At 38.8% G+C, this 12,862-nt stretch overlaps 1 long non-coding RNA gene across 1 annotated transcript; it reads left to right on the top strand.

Annotated features, from left to right (window-relative positions):
• Nucleotides 1-11,342: 11,342 nt before the first annotated feature.
• On the top strand, nt 11,343-12,611 carry LOC138900558 (uncharacterized). The gene is made up of 2 exons (XR_011411651.1): nt 11,343-11,599; nt 12,269-12,611. It is a non-coding gene; the product is annotated as an uncharacterized lncRNA (long non-coding RNA).
• The last annotated feature ends 251 nt before the right edge of the window (nt 12,612-12,862 follow it).

Genomic DNA, 12,862 nt, shown 5'->3' with positions numbered 1-12,862 from the left:
GACTAACTCTGGATGTTAAACAGGACTTATGGAAACATGTGAATACTGAAATGTCATAAACACGTGCATAATAAACTGAATTAATACACAATTACTGAACTACTGAGATACTGAACTGAATAGGTACTAAACTTAATGACTACTAAACTGACTGAATACTGAAAGACATAAAGATTATAATATAAGGTTTGAATGAGAATGTTAGTTACCTTCTACATTTTCCGATTGCTCTTCAAAGAGATGGGGATATCTGGACTTCATGTCGTCTTCGGCTTCCCACATAGCCTCTTCAACCTTTTGATTCCTCCAATGCACTTTCACTGAAGCAATTTCCTTAGTTCTAAGCTTGCGGATTTGACTATCAAGGATAGTCACTGGAATTTCTTCGTAAGTTAGGCTATCTTTAACCCCTATAATCTCTGTAGGAACCACATGAGAAGGGTCTCCCATGAATTTCTTCAACATAGACACATAAAACACTAGGTGTACAACAACTAATTCTTGTGGCAATTCTAACTCATAAGCCACCTGCCCGATCCTTCAGAGGATTCTATATGGCCTAATATAGTGGGGACTAAGCTTCCCCTTATTCCCAAATCTCATAACGCCTTTCATAGGCAAAACTTTTAGAAACACCCAATCATCCACTTGGAACTCTAAGTATCTACGCCGCATGTACGAATAGGACTTTTGTCGACTCTGATCTGTCTTCAAATGCTCTTGAATCAACTTGACTTTCTCCATAGCCTGAAATACCAAATCGGGTCCTAAAACCTCCGCTTTGCCAACTTCGAACCAATCAATTGGTGATCTACACCTTCGCCCATATAGAGCTTCGTACGGTGCCTTCTTTATACTAGAGTGGTAGATGTTATTATAAGCAAACGCAATGAGGGGTAGATGATCATCCCAATTACCTTTAAAATCTATAACACATGCCCTCAACATACCCTCAAGAGTTTGAATGGTGCGCTCTACCTGGCCATCTATCTGAGGATGAAAAGCTATGCTGAGGTTCACTCTTATGCCCAATCCCTTCTGAAAGGATTTTCAAAAGTTCGATGTGAACTGAGCACCATGATCTGAGATGATGGACAAAGGAGTCCCATGCAATCGGACAATTTCCTAGATATACATCTTGGCATAATCCTCTAATGAATATGTAGTCTTCACTGGCAAGAAGTGAGCTGATTTGGTAAGTCAGTCTACAATCACCCAAATCGAATCATGCTTATACAATGAGCGAGGTAAGCCTATTATGAAGTCCATGTTTATCATTTCCCATTTCCAAACGGGAATTTCTATACTTCGAGCCAAACCACCAGGCCTCTGGTGTTCGACTTTCACTTGCTGACAATTTGGACACTTAGCCACAAAATCTGCTACGTTCTGTTTCATGTCATTCCACCAATAGATCTCCTTAAGATCATGATACATCTTTGTGGAACCTGGGTGAATAGAATACCTGGAATTGTGGGCTTCTGACATAATCCGCTCTCTACGCCCATCTATGTCTTGAACGCATAGTCTGCCTCTGTATCTAAAAGTACCATCATATCCCCCTTGTTCAAAAGCCGTAGTATTATGTTTGTGAATCCCCTCCTTCAGCTGTAATAAGTAGGGATCACTGAATCATCTCCCCCTTGTTCAAAATCCATAGTCTTGTGTTTGTGAATCCCCTCCTTCAGTTGCAATAAGTAGGGATCACTGAACTGCTTTCCTTCACTTAGGCTACTAAGGAGGATTCAGCCCTGTTCTGAAGAACAATGCCACCGTCTTCGAAGTCCAAAAGTCGAACTCTTAGACTTGCTAATTGGTTGACTTCCTTTGTCATAGTTCTCTTGTCTGCTTTAACATGAGCTAAGCTTCCCATAGAATGCCGACTGAGAGCATCAGCTACAACCTTTGCTTTCCTGGGATGATAGAGGAAATCAACATCATAATCCTTGAGCAATTCGAGCCACCTTCTTTGATGAAGATTCAATAGTCTTTGCTTGAAGATGTATTGCAAACTCTTGTGATCTGTGAAAATATCAACATGCACTCCATACAAATAATGGCGCCAGATCTTTAGCGCAAATATCACCGCAGCTAACTCAAGATCATGAGTCGGATAATTCTTTTCGTGAACCTTGAGTTGTCTCGATGTGTAGGCTATGACTTTACCATGCTGCATTAACACACACCCAAGATCAACCCCTGAAGTATCACAATAAACAACGAACTCTTCGGTTCCTTCCGGTAGTGTCAAAACTGACGTTGAAGTCAACCTCTTCTTTAACTCCTCAAAAAGTTTCTCACAAGCGTCCGACCACTGAAACTTGACCTTCTTTTGAGTCAGTCTAGTCAAAGGGGACGAGATAGAGGAAAATCCCTATACGAAATGCCTGTAATAGCCTGTTAGACTCAAGAAACTTCTTATATTGAATACTGAGGTGGGTCTAGGCCAATTATTCATTGCCTCTATTTTCTGAATGTCTAGCTTCACGCCTTCGTGTGAGATGACATGGTCCAAAAACGCTACTGATTTCAACCAAAATTCACACTTAGAAAATTTTGCATATAGCTTATGATCTTGCAGTGTCTGCAACACAATTCTAAGATGTTCTGCATGGTCCGTCTCGCTACGGGTATAAATCAAGATGTCATCAATAAACACAATAATGAACAAATCAAGATAAGGCTTGAAGACCCTATTCATATGGTCCATGAAAGCTGCTTGTGCATTCGATAAACCAAACGATATTACCAAAAAATCAAAATGCCCATAACGAGACCTGAAAGTTGTTTTAGGAACATCACCTTCCTTAACCTTCAACTGATGGTACCCCGATCTAAGGTCAATCTTGGAATAACACTGGGCACCCTGAAGTTGATCGAATAAATCATCTATTCTAGGAAGAGGGTACTTGTTCTTGATGGTAACTTTATTTAACTGACGATAGTCAATGCACATGTACAAAGACCCATCCTTCTTTCGAACAAACAAGACCGGAGCGCCCCAAGGTGAGACACTTGGCCTTATAAATCCCTTATATATGAGATCTTTCAATTTGACTTTTAGCTCTTTCAACTCTGCTGGAGCCATCCTATAAGGCGGAATAGATATCGCCTTAGTGCCGGGGAGTAGATCAATTCCAAAGTCAACCTCTCTATTGGGAGGGACTCCTGGAAGATCTTCGGGAAACACTCTAGGAACTCATTTACAATTGGTACTGACTAGAGAGTGGGAATCTGAGCATCTGCATCCCTAACTCGAACTAGGTGATAGATATACCCTTTAGAGATCATCTTTCTAGCTTTAAGATAGGAAATAAACCTACCTCTTGGTGCTACTGCATCACCCTTCCATTCTAAGATTGGTTCACCAGGAAATTTGAAACTTACTATTTTGGTTCTACAACCCACTGTGGCATAACAGGACTTTAACCAATCCATGCCCATGATTATATCGAAGTCTACCATCTCAATTCTACTAAGTCTGCTACAGTAAGGCGATGATACACTTTGACTGGACATCCACTATATATATATCTAGCTATAACTGATTCTCCAACTAGAGTGGACACTTCAAAGGGTTCACACAACTTTTCTAGTTCTATCCCAAATTTCTTTGCAATATATGGGGTTATATAAGATAGGGTGGATCCAGGATCCATAAGAGCGTAAATCAAAGGTGAAGACTGTTAGCATACCTGTGACAATATCTCCATGAGCCTCTGTATCTTGATAGCCTGCCAACGCATACAAGTGGTTCCAACCACTACCCGTATTACCGGGCTTTGCAACACCACGCCTTTGTTGGGCCTGAGAGTTATGAGGGGCTGTTGAATTAGTGGACTGAGCTACATTGCCTCCATTGTTCTGCTTTGCTGATGGACAATCCCTCAAGAAGTGGCCCTGCTGACTGCACCCAAAGCAACCATTTGTGCCCTAACGATACAACCCTAGGTGCCTCTTACCACACATATTGCAAATAGGGTAACCAGTGACTCTGTAGCCCACACTAGCCTGATACTGTAAGTCTGCTGCTCTGAAATTATGATTTTTCTTGTTAAACTTGGACCTCTGAACTGGTGCACTAGCTAAAGATGATGCAGGTCTTGATTTTGGTTTCCTAAAGAACTAACAATTACCACCTCCTTGAGATCCCCCATGGCTGAAATTTCCTGCAGACTTAGCTCTCTTACTGAATTCCCTATCCCTCTCTCCTTATAGCCGCTCTTCTTCCTTCAACCTGTCTTCATTCCCTTGAAGAAAGGCTATCATTTTAGTAATGGTCATGTCACTGTTCTGAGCAGCTATATTAGCATCAGCAAACAGGTCATCTGAAAGCCCCAAAACAAATTGCCTAACTCTGGCCCTCATATCGCGTACAATTTCTGGAGCATATTTGGTCAGAGAGACGAACATGAGTTAGTACTCATTCACACTCATATCATTCTATTTGAGTCTCTCAAACTCTAAAGCCTTAGCTTCGAAGACCTCAATGGGTAGAAATTGCTCAAGAAACGCATTTGCAAACTCCTTCCAAATTGCAGGACCCGCATCCTCCCCTCAGGACTCTTCCAATATTTCATACCAAGTGTTAGCAACATACTTCAGCTGGTACGCAACAAGCTCTGCTGCCTCAGTATCTGTAGCATGCATCACTTGAAATATCTTCTGAACATCATCAATGAAATTTTGCGGATCCTCATCCTTTTTGGACTCTGTGAAAACTTGAGGTTTCATGTTAAGGAATTCTGTTACACCCCATGTTTTCGTACATGGAAGTACGCCATAAGTAAATTGATATAAGTTTGGAAATGAGATGTTATATTCTGCATTTTCGTATGTTAAGGTTTCGTCATAAGTTAATCGACGTAAGTTCGGGAATGGGATTATTTTGAGATAATTCTTAATTATTTGGGTAATTGATTAATTACTAGGTAATGGGATATTATCTAATTAATTGGGGATATATTGGATAAGTATTAAAGGTCTTGAGGTGGCAGCCACCCCTTTCACATCAAGTGACTCATAGCTTAGAATGAAATGTGGCTATTTAAAAGGTCATACACATGACACTTACGTAAAAGATATTAGAAGTTTGGCATTTTGAGCATCATTTTTTGGCCTTAAAATAATCAAAGGTAATCTTTCAACTTTTGTTCCTAATTCCAACATTTCAATAACAGACATTTATTTCAATCCAACAGGAACAATTCTAAGGATTATTTTGGCTTCAATGAGATTTCTTACAAAATCTTCAACCAATTCCTACAAAAGAAATCCAACGAGATTTCTTAGCACATTAGCAACGTGTAATTTTGCGATTCTAAGGGAGTACGGTGCAACCTTTTCCAAGAATATCATATGGATATTTTTCTACTCCAGGTATGTTAAGGCTATCCCTTCTCTCTTTTTGGCATGATCAATACGATACAAACAAAACAAGCAAATGCACAATTTCCATAGATGACTTTATTCATAGAAGTACTAGGGGTGTCTATATTCTTGATTCCCCGTGTGAATTATTATTATATCTTCTGTTCATGGGTCTCAAAAAAATACGTATTTGATAAAGTTTATCCGAAAGGCATATTGATTTTTATGACATTCCGAGAAATCTTATTAATGTATTTCTTATGCATTTCATGCATTTATACATGTATATTGACCCATGACCGGATGGCGTTATATACGTGTATATTATATGTATATGGGATATGGGAAAAGGTTACGGCGTTATATACGCATCACCACCTGATCAGCTGGTATACGTTGATGATTTACCCACAGTGGACGAGATGATATGATGGGATGCCCTCAGAGGCTTGATGATGTTATGAATGTATATACCTATGCATGGCATGACATTTATACGCATATGCATGACATTATAAAAATGAAATGATTCACAGAGCTAGGCAAACGTACATGTCGAGTCTTTTATTCCATGTTTCTCTCATGTCTATTATTTATTGATTTTCATTTCTTACATACTCGGTACATTATTTGTACTGATGTCCCTTTTGCCTGGGGATTCTGCGTTTAATGCTCGCAGGTGCCGATAGACAGGTCGAGAGCCCTCCAAGTAAGCTATCAACTTAGCGGAAGATATTGGTGCGCTCCATTTGCTTGGGAGTTACTTGTTTGGTTAGTATGATTTAGACGTGTATTGTTTGGTATGGTGGGACACTGTCCCGACCTTTGTGAAAATTATGTATCCTTAGAGGCTTGTAGATAGATGTCATGTACGTAAAAGATTGTATGGCCTTGTCGGCCTATGTTCAGTGTATGAGTGCTTATTTTGTCTTATATGCCCGTATGTCTTATGTATAAGTTGGTATTACATGTTGTATTCTACTTATCTCACGGCAGCCTTCCAGCTCAGTTATCTATGATAGTTTGACATGAAAAGATACGTTATGTTGGTACTCGGTTGAGTAAGGTACCGGGTGCCCGTCGCGGCCTATTGGTTTGGGTCGTGAGAAAAAGTGGAGTAGAGTCTTGTTTATGGGTGTGTCATACACCACACTTATAAGTAGGAGGGTACAAGGCATTTAGGACTGTCACTCTTTCTTCTTACTCTAGATCGTGTGGTAGAGCTCAGTTGTAAGAATTCAAATTCCTAACTTCTATTTTATTCATAATAACACAATACCTACATCCAGAAAGACAGTTGGTAAGAGATTGCATGTGGCTGTGAAAGAGTTGAGTCAGAGGAACTCGATTTTGCATGATGCCTATGATGAGTAAATGTAAGGTCTTCAGTAGATCATGTGTGTACTAAGACGTGTAAGCCTTTTGATAAGGAACCTTAAGGCAGGAATATCTATCCACCCCTTTGGTGAAAGGCAATGAGAGATTCAGAAGATAGATACAAGTTTCAACAAGTAAAAGAAGCAAGATGAAGAAAGGTACGAGGCACCTAGTTAATGAAGGTTAACAGTATTTACAATTTAGGCAGAGGAATATAAGCTTTTTGAGTTACATTTAACAGTAACTGAGGTATGTACGATTGGCTATGTCGATCTTAGTTATGCCCTATGGAAGCTAACGGATATGGTTCAAGAGAAGGACGGGATATTAGGATCCGGCTGGGGTTAGAGTGACCCAAAATGGTGGATGAATTCTTTGCGTTAGTTTACCTTTCTGAAGGATATTACAAATGTGCTAATAGATCTCCTTATGAGACACCCAGATGGTGCACTCTAAAATAGTACAGCTAGATATGAGTACCATAAAGATGGGCACTGGAAGCCTGGAAGGGATGAATATTATCTTAGTATGGCTCCCGTCCTTAGTAGAGAGATAATGCTAGACAAGCCGAAGAGCCAGTGGATTGAGCAAGGGGAGCTAAAAGTAAAAGAATATCTTGCTGAAGTTCTCAGAATAAAGTGATAGACAGAAATGTTAGCAGGGAAATAAGAAGAGAGTTAATGAAGCACTATGAGTAAGATGTGATACATGGATGACAACGGTAGAAAAAAAATGGCAGTATTACAGAGTCTATAGTCAAGTGAAGGGGAGACGAGAGGTGACAGGCCTTGAAGCAACAAAAGAGTATAGGCCATGAAGTCATATCCTTATTTTGAGAAATAAGTTTGTGACTCCAATGCGACTACCAGAAGGAAAAGTTAGACCCCAGAATATTAGAAATAGGTATGGGCTGGTGAACAAAATAATCTAAACATGAATTAGGGACTGAGTGATTTGATAATAGTCAACATCATGAGAATTTTAGATTTCGTTCCTGCGATAATAGAATGGACAACAGAAGAAGATTCATGAGACATTCAGAGAATGCTCATTCAGGAAGACGCTTCCATAAAGCAAGTAATGTGAGCAAAGTTAAGCTTAAGGGACTGTATGTGCCAGTTATACTAAGTGTCACCCTCGCGAGTAAGGAAATTTGTTATCCTTGGTACAGAAAGATTACTACGAGGTAAGTAAGGATCATCGATGATGTGAAAAGACGCCAAAGATTAAGAGGTAAAACATCTATACGTAGATCATCGTAGAACTAAATCTTAGTACTCCCCTAAAGGGGGAATATGGAGTGATATGGTATTAAGTCAGAATTAAGTAGTTCTAGTAATTATGGGATGGTAAGGGAAGAATGCGATAAAAAATGAAAAAGCGATGAGATTGCACTTATTCAAAGCCTACAGATATGCTACGATTCTAGAACATTATGCAAACACGACGTCAAGGAGAGGAAGTAAGGGTTCCTGCCCGAGATGTTATTGATTAATAAGGAGCCAGTGCGAGAGGTAAGTTAAGACAAAGGAAATAACACAAGAAAGATTACGCGGAATATTGATATGAGAACGTGCCAATGAGTAGTTAATAGTTGATTCAGGAAGTGCCTAGTTATGGCTAGATAAGAGGATACAAATCAATAGATCGTGCAAGATAAACAGAATGAACCCCAATATGGGGGATTCAGTCTCGCAAATATGACATCGTGACCCTTGAGAAATATTCAGATACGAGTTGGGGTAGTTAAAGGTATCATATGAATGTTATCGAAATAAAAGAGAGTGCCACTGGGGAGATAGTCAAAATATCAGTTCAGACGCAACACTACAAGCACAAGGGCGTGGAGGTAAGAATTAAGGATAATTATAGGTGAGTACGAACATCAAGAATTCCATTGGGTATGCGATGTAATAAGCTCGCAGCTTTACAAGAGGCAGAAGGTCTTCCCTAAGTACTACAATGAAAGACTAGCTGAGGAAATAAGGAAGAAGGCTTCAACCAAAGTATAGTGACCTAAAGAAGAAAAGGTTTTGTAACAACAGTCCCACTACAAATTTGTATGCACTACAAAAGAAAGTGGCACCTACCATGGCTAATGAGCGGGGAGTAAAATCAAAAGTAATATTCGAGACCATATGAGTTGCAAAAAATTTTTGGCATGCGTGAGGACTCAGATAAGCTAAGTATGCACGCAACAAGGGGGCAAAAAGACCAGGAAAAGCAATTGCTTACGTTTGAAGAAAGCTAAAATGGAATGAAAGGAATATAATGATCAGCCGTAGAAGACTCCGATATAAGTTAAAAGAAGGAATTGGGTCCAGGTCATAGACAAAGGATGGAATAATTAGAAGATTATATCATTGTTTTCCATAGCATCCATGAAAGGCTAAATTAATAGCTAAATGCCATGAGCCACAGATCAAAATACAGCTTAAGCCTACATAAAGGCTAATCAGAAGGAATAGGAAACTAAAGAGTTATATCAACTAAGTAAATTAGTAGTCTGTATATTGGACCCAGAAAGTTATAGACATCATAATTGAGAACATTACAGAATTACTCTTAATATCAGAGGTGCAACAGAGATAGTGCAGTAGCCATATTCTATAACGGCTCTACGATAATTCCAGTTAGAAGTGTCCCAACCTCATAAGAAGTTAGTATGAAGCTCTCACGAGATTGTGTAAAGAGGTGCATGTATTATAATAGAAGTTCAAGACGTGGATGTGAATTATACCTATATGGAGGGGAGGTCATGAAAGAGATAGAAGAAGTGATGTGAGGCTTTAAGGTAAGTAAGGTAAAGGTGAACAACGTACGAGATACTTAAAAGTAGAAGGTTGAGAATAGTCCATACTTCGGATAGAAGGCTAGAAGCGCGGGGATTCAATATCCAGGAATGATAGCAGCGTCGTCAGTGGCATATCTTCCAACTTATGGTCTTTAGGTACCGAGAGATATAGCCAAGAGAGTAAAGAAGAGTTAGAGATGATATGATGTCTCGCTTGATGTTCTAGAATAACACAAGGGAATCTATGGTGCAAACAAGTTGATGGAAGGTTGTGAATAATGTAAATAGATACGTAGAGGTCGCAAGCTAAAATATAGTAAAGCGACAAGGTTTTGTGATAGGAGTAAGGATGAGAAAGGGCGAGTAAGAAGGTAACGAGAATGGATAAGTCCTCGAGATTAAGCCTATGAAAACAAGAGAGCTAATGGTTTCTCTAAGTTATAGAAAGTTCAGCATAGTCTTAATGAACTCAAAGGAATCTAAAGACTAATAGCATATAGAGTGGAATGAGGGTGTGATTGTGTTAGATAAAGGATGACGTTTGGCCTTCGATTGAGTAATTACTTGAAGAGGATTTCATGAATTATACATGATTAAAATACCCATGTAAGGTGAGTCATATTGGGATGCTATAAAATACGGTTATGGAAGTATAGTATCGCCCCTAGGTGGATCAATCTAATTACTCCAGATGTCCCTGATGAGACGTGAGCCCTAGTGGCAGTGTTACATAAGAGATCAAGTCATCAGTGGTAGATGATAGATCAACATTAAGGTGAATCAACAGTAGATGGACAAAAGTCACAATGTATGAGGTGATATTAGGTCGTCATTCTTAAGATAAACAAGTAACGAGGAGGCATTAAAGGACTTATATTATACATATGGGATAAGTAACGAAAGTAACCTGGAGTTCGGTAGCAGACCTCAGTAACGATAAATCGAAGTAAGAGTTATGGTATAATAAAACATACCTAAATACAGTAAAGTCATACGAATGGATAAGCGGACCTATGAAATAAGGTATAACAATATTCGTAAGTTCGACAAAGTACCGAGCGAAGAACTTCAGTATACCTACAGATGCCCAGAGGAACATTTTATCAAGTTCTGTATAAATATATTTGCAAAATGAGACCTAAAGATTGGCTAAAGGCTGGAGGAAAGAGGAGATAAGAGTCACATAGGCGCACATACAAGGAAAAGGTCGTAAGGCTGCATGACAGAAGATAGCAAGAGTTACAAGATTGGAAGAATTCCGACCATAGACCGTGGTGCGAGAAAGAGGCTTCCCTTTGGATTTATTCAAAGAATAGTTGCCTAAATGGCAAGAAGAGTATTAAAGTATTCACAAGACCTATGGGTTATGAGAATGATAAGTGCATCAGTTAACATTCGAGGATGAATGTTCTAAAGGTGGGAATGATGTTACACCCCATATTTTCGTACATGGAAGTACGCCATAAGTAAATTGATATAGTCTCGGAAATGAGATGTTACATTCTACATTTACGTATATTAAGGTTTCATCATAAGTTAATCGACGTAAGTTCGGGAATGGGATTATTTTGAGATAATTCTTAATTATATGAGTAATTAGTTAATTATTGGGTAATGGGATATTACCTAATTAACTGGGGATATATTGGATAAGTATTAAAGGGCATGAGGTGGCAGCCCCCCTTTCACATCAAGTGACTCATAGCTTAGAATGAAAGGTGGCTATTTAAACGGTCATACACATGATACTTACGTAAAAGAAATTTGAATTTTGGAATTTTGAGCATCATTTTTTGGCCTTAAAATAATCAAAGGTAATCTTATAACTTTTGTTCCTAATTCCAACATTTCAAAAATGGACATTTATCTCAATCCAACAGGAACAATTCCAAAGATTATTTTGGCTTCAACGAGATTTCTTACAAAATCTTCAACCAATTCCTACAAAAGAAATCCAATGAGATTTGTTAGCATATTAGCAATGTGTAATTTTGCGATTCTGAGGGAGTACAGTGCAACCTTTTCAAAGAATATCATATGGATATTTCCCTACTCCAGGTATGTTAAGGCTATCCCTTCTCTCTTTATGGCATGATCAATACGATACCAACGAAACGAGCAAATGCACAATTTTCATAACTGACTCTATTCATAGAAGTACTAGGGGTGTCTATATTCTTGATTCCCTGTGTGAATTATTATTATATCTTCTGTTCATGGGTCTCAGAAAAATACTTATTTGATAAAGTTTATCCGGAAGGCATATTGATTTTTATGACATTCCGAGAAATATTACTAATGTATTTATTATGCATCTCATGCATTTATACATATACACTGACCCATGACCGGATGGCGTTATATACGCGTATATTATATGTATTGGGATATGGGAAAAGGTTACGACGTTATACCTGCACCACCACCTGATCAGCTGGTATACATTGATGATTTGCCCACAGTGGCCAAGATGATATTATGGGATGCCCTCAGAGGCTTGATGATGTTATGAACACATATACCTATGCATGATATGACATTTATACATATATGCATGACATTATAAAAATAAAATGATTCACAGAGCTAGGCAAACGTACATGTCGAGTCTTTTACTCCATGTTTCTCTCATGTCTATTATTTATTGATTTTCATTCCTTACATACTCGGTACATCATTTGTACTGACATCCCTTTTGCCTGGGAACGCTACGTTTCATGCCCGCAGGTCCCGATAGACAGGTTGAGAGCACTCCAAGTAGGCTATCAGCTCAGTGAAAGATGTTGGTGCGCTCCATTTGCTTGGGAGTTGCTTGTTTGGTTAGTATGATTTAGACGTGTATTGTTTGGTATGGCGGGACTCTGTCCTGACCTTTGTGAAAATTATATATCATTAGAGGCTTGTAGAGAGATGTCATGTACGTAAACGATTGTATGGCCTTGTCGGCCTATGTTCAGTGTACGAGTGCTTAATTTGGTCTTATAGGCCCGTATGTTGTTGCACCCCATGTTTTCGTACGTGAAAGTACGCCATAAGTAAATTGATGAAAGCTCGGAAATGAGATGTTACATCCCGTTTTTTTTTTGTTCGCTAATACTTCGTCATAAGTTAATCGACGTAAGCTCGGGAACGAGATTATTTTGGGATTATAAGTATTATGCCATTCCAAACAAGTGATGAGAATATTCATGAAGGAGAGAGGGTAAGCAAATCAAAGAAAATGAAATTCCTCGAAGTTTGACAATTTGGGATAAAATACGGTCCGAGCTATAATACCTGATATTTATGGATTAGTGCCATACAAGGTACCATATTGCCATG

Source organism: Nicotiana tomentosiformis, chromosome 10 (assembly GCF_000390325.3).
Source record: "Nicotiana tomentosiformis chromosome 10, ASM39032v3, whole genome shotgun sequence".
Lineage (NCBI taxonomy): Eukaryota > Viridiplantae > Streptophyta > Magnoliopsida > Solanales > Solanaceae > Nicotiana > Nicotiana tomentosiformis.
Note: the sequence above shows the minus strand (reverse complement) of the source record. Positions and strands in the feature narration are given on the sequence as shown.